General features: G+C 45.6%; 1 long non-coding RNA gene across 5 annotated transcripts in view; it reads right to left on the minus strand.

Annotated features, from left to right (window-relative positions):
- LOC138436702 (uncharacterized) overlaps positions 1-12,717 on the minus strand; it is a 480,161-nt gene that overhangs the window by 210,319 nt on the left and 257,125 nt on the right. Inside the window, exons 4-5 of one of the 5 annotated variants that reach the window (XR_011255536.1) lie at positions 8,843-8,876; positions 4,474-4,576 (exon numbers count right to left, since the gene is read on the minus strand). The exons of 3 other annotated variants lie outside the window; for them this stretch is intronic. This is a non-coding gene — a long non-coding RNA (uncharacterized lncRNA). The remainder of the gene's footprint in view (positions 1-4,473; positions 4,577-8,842; positions 8,877-12,717) is intronic. One more of the 5 variants, XR_011255534.1, reaches the window with a different exon arrangement.

Genomic DNA, 12,717 nt, shown 5'->3' on the forward strand with positions numbered 1-12,717 from the left:
CCATCTCATCCTCTGCCACTCCCTTCTCCTTGTGCCTTCAATCTTTCCCAGAGTTCCAATGAGTCGGCCCTTTGCATCAGGTGGCCAAAGTATTGGAGCCTCAGCTTCAGCATCAGTCCTTCCAACAATTATTCAGGATTGATTTCCTTTAAGATTGACTGGTTTGATCTTGCTGCAGTCCAAGAGACTCTCAAGAGTCTTTTCCAACACCACAGTTCAAAAGCATCAATTCTTTGGTGTTCAGCCTTCTTTATGGTCCAACTCTCACATCCATACATGACTACTGGAAAAACCATAGCTTTGACTAGACAGAGCAAAGATGCATAAACTGATGCGAAGAACTGACTCATTTGAAAAGACCCTGATGCTGGGAAATATTGAAGGTGGGAGGAGAAGGGGATGACAGAGGATGAGATGGTTGGATGGCATCAACCACCAACTCAATGGACATGAGTTTGAATAAGCTCTGGGAGTTGGTGATGGCCAGGGGAGTCTGGCATGCTGCAGTCCATGGGGTCGCAAAGAGTCAGACACAACTAAGTGATTGAACTGAACTGACTATACGGGACCTTTGTCAGCGAAGCGATGCCTCTGCTTTTTAATATGCTATCTAGGTTTGTCATAGGACAACAGTTACCGCTATTTGAATATTTTCCTGGACACATTTTTCTGCATTCCCCCATCTATTCATCTTGTACTGCTGCTTCTACTGATGCATATTCGTCTTCTACAAATTGCCACTTTTTTTTAAATTTAAATTTATTTATCTTAACTGGAGGCTAATTACTTTACAATATTGTATTGGTTTTGCCATACATCAACATGAATCCGCCACAGGTATACTTGTGTTCCCCATCCTGAACCCCCCTCCCTGTACCATCCCTCTGGGTCATCCCAGTGCACCAGCCCCAAGCATCCTGTATCCTGCATCAAACCTAGACTGGTGATTCATTTCATATATGATATTATACATGTTTCAATGCCATTCTCCCAAATCATTCCACCTTCTCCCTCTCCCACAGAGTCCAAAAGACTGTTCTATACATCTGTGTCTCTTTTGCTGTCTCGCATATAGGGTTATCATTACCATCTTTCTAAATTCCATATATATGCGTTAGTATACTGTATTGGTGTTTTACTTTCTGGCTTACTTCACTCTTTATAATCGGCTCCAGTTTCATCCACCTCATTAGAACTGATTCAAATGTATTCTTTTTAATGGCTGAGTAATACTCCATTGTGTATATGTACCACAGCTTTCTTATCCATTCATCTGCTGATGGACATCTAGGTTGCTTCCATGTCCTGGCTATTATAAACAGTGCTTCGATGAACATTGGGGTACACGTGTCCCTTTCAATTCTGATTTCCTCAGTGTGTATGCCCAGCAGTGGGATTGCTGGGTCATAAGGCAGTTCCATTTGCAGTTTTTTAAGGAATCTCCACACTGTTCTCCATAGTGGCTGTACTAGTTTGCATTTCCACCAACAGTGTAAGAGGGTTCCCTTTTCTCCACACCCTCTCCAGCATTTATTGCTTGTAGACTTTTGGATCACAGCCATTATCTCAACAGACGCAGAGAAAGCCTTTGACAAAATTCAACATCCATTTATGATTAAAAAAATAAAAACTCTCCAGAAAGCAGGAATAGAAGGAACATACCTCAACATAATAAAAGCTATATATGACAAACCTACAAATTACCATAGTCTTAAAAGCTTTTAAATCATTCCCCCCACCCCCCCGCCCCCACCACCATGTATTAGCTCACAGCCCTGTGGGTCTAAAGTCTAGGCACAGATGGACTGAGTTCTCTGCCCAGGGTCTCCCAAGGCTAAAATAGAGATGTCTGCCAGGCTGTGTTCTCATCGAGAGCTTGGGGTCCTTTTCCAGGCTTGTGTGGTTGTGTCAGGATTCAGGTCCTTCAATTGTAGGCTTACAGGTTCCATTTCCTTGCTGGCCACAAACCAAGCCCTGAGCTCCTGAAGGCTGCCCACATTCCTTGCCCTGGACCCCTCCAACTTCAAAGTCAGAAACAGTCTTCCTCACATTGAAACCCCCTCATGCTACAAATCTCTCCCATCAGGAAAAGCCCAGTCCCCATGAAGAGCTCACTGACTGAGTCAGGTGACCATCAACTCCACCTGTAACATAACCTAGTCCAGGGAAGGACAGCCCCATCACATTCATGGTCCACATCCGCACTCCAGGGGAGGGTGTTCCACAGGGCAGGAACGCCAGGGCGCAGGCATTTGGGAACTTAGAATCCTGCCTACCCTGCCTCACTTGAGCAGGACCTTGCCTGCTTTATCTCTGCACCCTATGGCCTAGGACAGGTCTTCCAACCACACAGAGAACAATGAAGACAGTGAAAACACTACACAGCACAATGTAGGAAAGCAACAGCATTGCTCAGAACTTAGAGGTGCCCAGGGCCCAGGAGCCCTGACCATCCCAGTCCTGCCCCTCCAGCCCAGGGACAAGTAAATCAGAATCCCACACCCTTGAACAAAGTCACGGCCACTAATATGCCACTGTATATAATAGATGCTCATTAATTTGTTTTTCATTTACTAATGGACTGAAAGGAAGAGGATTCTCTCTCCTGGAAACTAGTGTTAGTCACTCAGTCATGTCCGACTCTTTGTGACCCCATGGACTGTAGCCCGTCAGGCCCCTCTGTCCATGGGATTCTCCAGGTAAGAATACTGGAGTGAGTAGCTGTTCCCTTCTCAGGGGGATCTTCCCGACTCAGGGATTGAACCCAGGGCTCTTATACTGCAGGCAAATTCTTAACTATCTGTGCCACCAGAGAAGCCCTCTTGGAAACTAGAGATGCAAAGAACTGAAAGAACTGGGGTGCCGGGGAGCAAAGCAGAAGTCAGGAGCCAATTGAGTGCTTCCTATTTGCCTCTACTCTTCGCCTGTTCCTCACCCAGCTCACCTCCAACCCCCTTCTCCCCCAGGAAGCCTTCTCTGCCCCAGCCTGATGTCCTGTGCACTGAGTACCTTCCTACTTCATTAGACCCTTTTTTGAGGGTTGTCTTTGACCCCTTCTCTCCTGTTGTGGATACACAGGAGGTCAAGTCCTGCGTGCTATTTGCAATTCACCACACCTGTGTCTCAGGTCCTTGTCTCCCCTTCACTCTCCTTGAGGAAGGTGGCCATCTCACCCACCTTTGTTTCCACCCAGTGCAGAGGGAGTGTGTTTAGGCTGTGCAGACCCCTGGGACCACTTTCAGTTCAGTCGCTCAATCGTGTCTGATTCTGCGACCCCACGGACTGCAGCACGCCAGGCTTCCCTGTTCATCAACTCCTAGAGCTTACTCAAACTCATGTTCATTGAGTTGGTGATGCCATCCAACCATCTCATCCTCTGTTGTCCCCTTCTCCTCCCACCTTCCATCTTTCCCAGCATTGGGGTCTTTTCAAATGAGTCAGTTCTTCACATCAGGTGGCCAAAGGATTCAAGTTTCAGCTTCAGCATCAGTCCTTCCAGTGAACACCCAGGACTGATCTCCTTTGGGATCTCCTTGAAGTCCAAGGGACTCTTAAGAGTTTTCTCCAACACCATAGTTCAAAAGCATCAATTCTTCTGCGCTCAGCTTTCTTTATAATCCAACTCTCACATCCATACATGAGTACTGAAAAAACCATAGCTTTGAGACCTGCTGTGAACAGGAAATAGGAGATGGCCTGGGGAGGGGCAGTTGTAGGGTGAAGCATGCTGTGTGTGGGGGTGGGGGAGATCAGGCCCCAGGAACACAGTGGGAGGCCCTGGCATCTGTGAAAAGGTGACAGAGGTCAGGGAGAACACAGAAAAGGGGAGGAAGGAAAGCAACCAGACTGAGAGAGCCGGTCAACATCAGACTGGTATGAGGACCCGCATGCAACCAACAGACGTCTCTGCAGATACAGGCTACTTGTTTGTCTGATCCACCAGAAGAGCCAAAGGCACTGAGAATCGTCTGCATTCTCCTTTCTCCTTGCTTCCAGTAGTGGTCAGTTTTGGTGCAAGTAAAATGATGCAGTGATGCCCGTGTTGAACATGATATGCATGTGTGAATGCTGTCGCTTCAGTCGTGTCCGACTCTTTGTGACCCTGTGGACAGTAGCCCACAAGACTCTCCTTCCCATGGGGATCCTCCAGGCAAGAATGCTGGCTGGAGTGGGTTGCCATGCCCTCCTCCAGGGGATCTTCCCGACTCAGAGATTGAACCCATATACTCTGCAGGCAGATTCTTTACTGCTAAGCTACTGGGGAAGCCCAGGTGTGATATATTTTGCCCTTAACATCCAAGGAAGAAGAGAAAAATGATCTGGTACACTAGTATGCTGAAAGGTGACCATAAACCCATGAGTGAGACCATCACCAGCATGCAAGCCCCACTGGGGTACATGAACAGGAAGGTAACATTCATGCCACACGTTCAAGGAAGACTCTCATTGGAAGTAAGATAGGTCAGAACTTACTGGACTCCAAGTCCTGGATCTGGGCTCTTCTCCAGGGAGCCTGGCACTTAGCAAGGGATCAGAGGGCAGCCTCAGAGGTGATAAGCAGACCGGGCAGCAGGGCCTGGGAGGAAAAGCAGCTGGGATTATTCATTGGGGGAAGACAGGCAGGCGGGATTTAATACAATCTTCGGGTATCAGAAGAATTCTTAGGCAGTGCAGGCTGAGTCTTGGCAGTGGCTACTGAGGATAGAATGAGGAGAGAAACTTAATCCCCAGCATAAGGGATTTAGGATAGCTAAGGGGGAGAATTTCCTGATGGTGAAGGTTGTTAAAAGTTGCAATGAATGGTCTGGGGAGAGACTGGGGCCTGCTCTGGAAGCTTTTACAAGTAGAAGAGATTATCCTCTGGCAGGGCAGCTTATCTCTAATCCTGCCTGAAGGCAGGGGAATGGACGCAATGACCTCAGGGTCTCCTTCAGACTTGGAAAGCAGGCCTTCCCATCAGCAGGCCAGCCAACACTGCTGAGCAGGAGATGTGCTTTGAGGCAGGCCCAGAGTGTTCCCTGAAATAAGAAGAAGCCATGTGAGATCGCCTTCCCTTTGTCTATTTTTTAGCCATGGCTGCCTCATGGCAATGCCCAGGTACCTCTATAATCTCAGGTCTAATCAAGGGCACCTTAGACAAGAAAGCCAAGTACAGTCACAGGCTACACTGAGACAGATGACTCTCCACTCAACAGAGCACCCCATAGGGCAGAGCCTTGCTGTGGTCTTCTCCATGGAGGGCTTCACCTTCTAATGCAGGGGGGTGTGGGTTTGATCCCACCTGCCTTATGGGCAAAAAACCAAAACATAAAACAGAAGCAATATTGTAGCAAATTCAGGAAAGACTTTAAAATTGGTCCACATCAAAAAAGAAAAAAAAGTCGTGAAAAGTTTGCTGGCTCCCAGAAGTCACAACAGGGCATTCTCAGCTTGCTGCTACCAGATGAATGACCAAAAGGGGCTGCACTAGCTCTGGCTTTCCCTAAATCACACTTTCACTTCCTGCCTGTAAATAGACAAGCCTTCTGAGAACAATGGGCTATGCCCAGCTGTTCACCTTGGGGGCCAGGGAAGAAGAGCCCAAGACCCTGAGTGCACGGAGCCTCCATACAGGTTGAGAACAATGACAGGAACTCAGAGCACAAGCCAGAATGGCCTCAGAAGCCTTCTGTGCTTGGGGAAATCTCGAAGGAAGGGCGAGACTTGGGCAGAGAGGAGAACCCCGACATCTTCTGAAGTGGTTTTCCAAAGTGCCGCGCAGATACCTGAACAACACCCAGGGCCGTAGTTGATTCAATGTTTGCTGAAACCCAGAAAGCCAAAGACAAGATGACCTTTGGCTTTCTAGAACCTGGGGGGGATCTAACTCTGCCCAGTAGTCAGATAAATTTGGAAGTTGATATATATTTTATTTTCAGTTCTATTTCCCCAGTGAAGAAAGAATTATTTAGCCCTTAACCCTATACCTCCGCAGAACTGGATTCTTCATTCTTGCTATTTCCTTCTCACAAGTTAGCTGATGTCATTCCAGGGCTTTTCCTTTGTCTTCCCTATCTCTGATCCAACTCTTTTATAGGATTTACACCAGGCCCCTCTCTGTTTTCCACCTCTCAACACTTGATAAGTCAATCTATCCATCCCCTCCCACACACACAGAGCCCTGGGGCCAGTGTCTGCCCTTCAAGGACACCTTTCCTTCTGGAGGAGTAAACACCAGCCTTCCAGACTGTATCACCTTCAGTTAACACAGGTACAGGACTGGAACAAATGGTCCAGTATACTTAGGAGAAATAAGCATGTAAATGTATTATTCTGCCCATTGCACATGCCAGACACAGGCAGGAGCTGGTTGCAAAAAGCATATTAAGCATGCAGTCAGCTGCATCCTCATGCCCAAATAAAGCTATTTTCATTTCATAAAGCAAGAGAGCAAGTCAAGTCATTAGGGAAATAGAAATGGGGAGCTTAAACGCCTAATTGGAAGCTCTATTGCACTTGCAAAGTACCTTTGGTTTTTCTAAAAATTTAAGGGGAACACATTGAGCTTAGAATTGCAGATAGATCGATGCCACATCCATTCCTGCACTAGCACAGAAGGAACACCCCTTCCTGTGGGCTCATCCCAACCCCAGTCACACTGTGTAATTAGCAGTGAGGACCCAGAAGGAAGCAACGCGCTCCGAAAAGCAGGAAAATTGAAGGGACAGAGAAAGTCCTCTTGCTGTCCGTGGAGGGCAGAATCTCACGACCACAGCGCCTCTCTGGCTGCTTTAGTTTAACTCTTCCATCTCTCAGCTAGAATTTTAATGAATCTGATGTATTTCCTGGACATTTCCTATGTGCCTGGTGCAAACTGCAACTTCTCTGGAACTTCAGGGACCTCTTCCGTCAACATGCTTGGTGATTTAGCCCTGGAATTCCAAAGAAGTACCTGGAAGCCATGGAGGAGAGGGCTTCACACGGGAGATGTACAGACAAGGAGAAATCTACTCCCTCACATCCATGCCCACTTGTATCTGCTTAATATTTGGGGATTCTATATAGGATATTAGGTTGGCCAAAAAGTTCTTTCAGGATCATTCATAAGCTAAACTGAATGAACTTTTTGGCCAACCCAATAACATTTGGTGAGGGTGGGGGAGCAGGGTTTCTGTTGCTTAAATACACACACACACACACACACACACACACACAATCCACAATTGAGAGACTGCAGTCTCCTAATCTCACCACGCAGATGAGGGAAGTCCTCATTGACAAGATGGGTAGCTCAGTAATAGAATATAGTGGCTCATGGATTCTCTGGAGCATGTATTCCGGGAACTTAGAGCCCAAGAAAACAAGGATTGTGTTTCCTGCAAAGGTTAGGCTTGATCTGTTGGGTGATCTTGCCCATGTGGCTCCTACGTTACACACTTTTTCATAGAGAATTCATCTAAACCCATCTTTTGCCAACTCATCTAAACCATGTCTCTTACGAGGTGGAGAAACCAGGACACTAAGATTAACCCAGATGCCCATTTGGTCCTGGAGTCTTCTTATAGATAAGGTCTTTTTATCCAGGAAGTCTCTGGCTCAGGAGGATTGGGGTGTTTATCAACACAGATCTCTTCAATCAAGAGGAGCATGCAGGATCCACAGAAACACGGGAGGAATAGTCTTCTCAAGCCAACACCATCATGTTTCTGAAAATTTCCACAGAGCCCTGAACTGCAAAGGAATAAACTCTAACAGTTGAACATTGGGTACTCTTGAGTGCACATCAGTTCAGTTCAACCGCTCAGTCGTGTCCGACTCTTTGCGACCCCATGGACTGCAGCACGCCAGGCTTCCCTGGCCATCACCAACTCCCGGAGCCTACTCAAACTCATGACCATCGTGTCGGTGATGCCATCCAATCATCTCATCCTCTGTCATCCCCTTCTCCTCTCGCCTTCAATCTTTCCCAGCATCAGGGTATTGTCTAATGAGTCAGCTGTTCGCATCAGGTGGCCAAAGGATTGGAGCTTCAGTTTCAGCATCAGTCCTTCCAATGAATATTCAGGACTGATCTCCTTTAGGATTGACTGGTTGGATCTCCTTGGAGTCTAAGGGACTTTCAAGAGTCTTCTCCCCTCTGGGACAACTAACTGCCATGTCCCTTCAAGAGGCCAGCCCTGCCAACACATAAAGACTCAGTCCTTACTGTTTTCTTCTGATCTCTAAAACAGGCTCACACTGCAGTCTGATGGGCACCTCTCCAGCCCATGGAATGTCTGCTTGACACACACACAGCATGACAAGTGTGATTAGATTAGGTCATTACCTGCACTGGAAATGAAACCACAGGCATGTAACAGAGGACCTGCATCCAGGTATACCCAATCTTTCTGTGACATCACCAAGAGGGCACCCACTTCTGTCCTTCAGCACAGAGTTCACTAGGAGCCTCACAGAGCATGAAAGTCAACAGCTTTCCCAACTGAAGAAGCAGTTGGATTTTCACAGGCAGCAGGGACCATAAATACCAAACCTCTAGGTTCTCCCCAGATTCTAACCCCAAAGAGAAACAAGGTGTCCCTGGAGAAATGGAAGGATGTGGAAAGAGAAAGAGGAGAAGAGAGGAAATTGCAGAGAGAGTGATGAATGGCCAGTCTGCATTGCTGAACTAGTTATTACTGAGTTGTTTGCCATTTGGCCCCATGTATTTTTAAAGCGTATAGTTAAGGAGCATTTATTAAAATGTTTTCAAGTTGTCCTTCTAAAGAAGAGACCCTGACAGGCCACTCAGTATATTGCAAAGGTGGGTTAAATACTATTATCCGCGCTGCAGAGATAGGAAGACAACAGTATAATGGATTACCTTAATTTCCCAGAGACACGCAGTGCATTCATTACTGGCAGGGGGAAAAAAAAGAAAAAGACAATCAGATTAAAGAATCCTGAAACCTGGGCCGCCTTGCCAAGAAAGCCAACTGGTTTGAGGCAAGGAGAGGCGAGCCCCACACCTCCAAGGGAGCTGCTCCAAAAAACGGCAGTCCTTAGAAACACAGACACCTTCACCTTCCGGAGCTCTGAATTAAAATGCGCGACAGAAACAGATTCGCCATGCGCAGAACCGCGAGGGCTCACCAATCTGCCGTGTGAGGCAGATCGGGAGAGGAGGAAAAAATAATCCAGATCCTAATTTAGTTCGGGAGCTTGTTTTCTTACACCGACAAATCCTTCTAAAAATGATTTCCTGATTAGAGTCAAACGTTGGAGGCCCAAGCTCTCAGAGATTGTTGCGTCGTCAGCGTGTTAATGTGTTCCTTAGCAACTCTCTCCCTCCTCTTATAGGAAGAAACAACACCTCTGCCAGTAACTCAAAGCGGGAGAAGACTCAGCACCTCTGATGATTCACAGCCGGGGAGGGAGGCCCAGATACCTGAGGTCTCTGTGAGGGTGGGACTCTGGTCAGTAGCCAGACTCAGACAGCAAATGCCAACGCAGGTGCCAGGCTGTGTGGGGAAACTGCAAAAGGCGAGAAGAGGGGACTGCTGCATCTCTGTGTCTCTATGTACTTGCAGCCATCGACTGCCATCTCATAACTTGAAATGTGAATCCCAGTGCTTCCACAGAGCTAATATCTTTCTCTCACCAGGCTTAAAGATGCAGAAAGCCTCTAAGGAGAAGTCAAGTCAGTGAAGGTTAAGGAATAGGGTTTTCTGAACTGATTTTATCTTAAACTTTGGAATTTTCAGGATCAGCTCAGAAAGAACTGAAGATCAAAACTTTATTTATCCATTGATTAAGTATTTATTACTCATTGACAGTATGCCAGCTCTTGTTCTCTGTGATTTCAGATCAGTTCTTTTGGCAATGAACGCTATCAATGAACCCTGAAGCTAGCAGGGACCATCAACTCTAACCATCTCATTTTCCAGATGAGAAAACTGAGACCTCGTGAGGTTCTCCTCCCTGAGATATGAGTAATTTATTGACAAAGCTAGAGCATAAATACAAGTATTCCCACCATGACTACTAATTCTCAGACCAGATGCTTCAAAACCGGACTTGGATAGTCTCTGCCTGAGAAGGGGAGACGCGATATTCAATTTGCCAATATTCACAACCTTGGAGGAAGTGATATTCATCCTAAGCCAAAACATATTGGTAAATTCTCTAATTTAGTCAGATGATGTCTCACTTTACATGATAAATGTTTCTAAAAAGTTGCATGCAAATCAAATTTTTGTAAATTGAATTACTTCTTTAAAAGCACAAGACAGATTGCTTTGTAAAGGAACCCTGGGCTGAAAATGAGAAATATTTCTGCAATTTAAATAATAACTACCTCCATAATTTATCTCTTCTGTAATTCATAATTTAATATTTCTTGGTTTTGTTTAGCATCACTTGCTTAAAACAAGCAAGATCTATATTTATGCAGCTACTGTCACCAAGAAGTTTGTAGTACATTAATAATAACTAGTATTCAATACTTTCCTTCTACATACTCTTAAGAACTAATAAGGATTTGGTATTCCCATTTGGCAGACGGGAAAGAAGTTAAGGCATGCAGTAAGGATAGATCTAAGATCGCGGAGAAAGTCAATCAGGTAAACAGGATGTCTGCACGTTCTTGGCTATAAATCCTGCATTTTTGTCTACTGGGTTAGGACACTGTAGGCAACTATTGTGTTCAAGCTCTCCAGAGAAATAGACCCAATAGGATACATATGGATCTATAAGAGGAGTTTTATGGGAATTGGTTGATGTGACTGTGGAAACTGAGATATGCCATCATGGGCTGTCTGCATGCTGGAGAACCAAGAAACCCAGTGAAATAATTCAAGTTCAATGGTCTGAAAGGGGGGAGGGGCAATAGAAATGGAAGAGGGGCCACTGGTGTAACTCTCAGAATCCGAAGGCCAGAGAACCAGGAGCTCTGATATCTGAAAGTAAGAGAAGACAGATGTCCCAGCTGAAGATGAAACAGCGAAATGCCCATGTTCCACCTTTTTTTCCCATTCACACCCCCAGTGCACTGAATGGATGCAATGGTAAGGGAGGGTCTTCTTCACTCAGTCAGCTGATTCAAATGCTAATCTCTTCTGCAAACATCCTCACAGATAAGACTCAGAAATAACATTTCACTAGTTATCTGGGCAATCCCTTAGCCCAGTAAGTTGAAAGATTAACCATCACAACTACTGTCTCCCAGGGAGACATTCTCCACATCTCAGATATGTGGACTCCCAAGAAATTCATGAAGCATCTCAAAGATATATACTCTAGGAATCCAGGAGAGCCTCCTACCTTTCTCTCTACCCAATCACTCGACTCACCCAGGGCAACATGGAGACCAAAAAAGAGTCTCAATCAATTCATAACAATGTGTCTTACTGATTCCCCATCACAATGCATCCCTTTGACTGTTCAAAAGAAAACTGGAGAATGTACAGGCTCTGCCCCCAAGAACACTCATTCCACTGAAAGAGGCAAAATTCACACACAAAACTACATTCTAGTCTAAATGCACATGGGTCTCCTCCACTAAATGACAGAACCTTAAGGAGAGGGACCATCTTCATCTTTGCCTTGTTAGCACCTTGCCTTGGAAAATGTCAGTACCCAGTTGAATTTTTCATCATATTCCATTATGAAAACGCAGATGGATTGGGAAGGGTGTTATCTGCAAATATCAGGAGAGACGATATAGAAGGTATAAAATCAACATATTGTTTGTATCCCCAGAATGACTTCACCTCTTCTGTGGGAAGAATAATAATAACGCCAGCCTCAGAGAGTGGTGGTGACACTTGAGTGGCAAGATAGATCTAAAGCATTTAGCAAGTCTCAGGCATGCACTGAGCACTTAATAAGCACCGCCTATCATTTATATCGTAAGGATCACAGATGGTGGTGACAAAGGAATGGATGACAGATCCATGCAGGGAAGAATTTTCCCACAGTATCAAGGGCTGTTCACTCGTGGAAGCTGCTACGTGGATGAAGAGGCTGGACAGTCATCTCTCAATGATGTCACGAAAAGTCCTGCACTAGGTAGAAGCTGGCTGAAAGCACTGGTTCATTAACCTGGCTGGGAATTAGAACAATGTAGGCAGATTGCCAGGAGAAATATCAATAACCTCAGATATGCAGATGACACCACCCTTATGGCACAGAGAGAAGAACTAAAGAGCCTCTTGATGAAAATGAAAGAGGAGAGTGAAAAAGTTGGCTTAAAACTCAACATTCAGAAAACTAAGATCATGACATCTGGTCCCGTCATTTCATGGCAAATAGATGGAGAAACAATGGAAATAGTGACAGACTTTATTTTGGGGGGCTCCAAAATCACTGCAGATGGTGATTGAAGCCATGAAATTAAAAGATGCTTGCTCCTTGGAAGAAAAGTCATGACCAACCTAAACAACATATTAAAAAGCAGAGACATTACTTTGCCAACAAAGGTCCATCTAATCAAGGCTATGGTTTTTCCAGTAGTCATGTATGGATGTGAGAGTTGGACTATAAAGAGAGCTGAGTGCTGAAGAATTGATGCTTTTAAACTATGGTGTTGGAGAAGACTCTTGAGAGTCCCTTGGACTGCAAGGAGATCAAACCAGTCTTCCTTGAAGGAAATCAGTCCTGAATATTCATTGGAAGGACAGATGCTGAAGCTGAAACTCGAATCCTTTGGCCACCTGACGCGAAAACTAACTCATTGGAAAAGGCCCTGATACTGAGAAA

This window comes from Ovis canadensis, chromosome 3 (genome assembly GCF_042477335.2).
Source record: "Ovis canadensis isolate MfBH-ARS-UI-01 breed Bighorn chromosome 3, ARS-UI_OviCan_v2, whole genome shotgun sequence".
In the NCBI taxonomy this organism is placed as follows: Eukaryota; Metazoa; Chordata; class Mammalia; order Artiodactyla; family Bovidae; genus Ovis; species Ovis canadensis.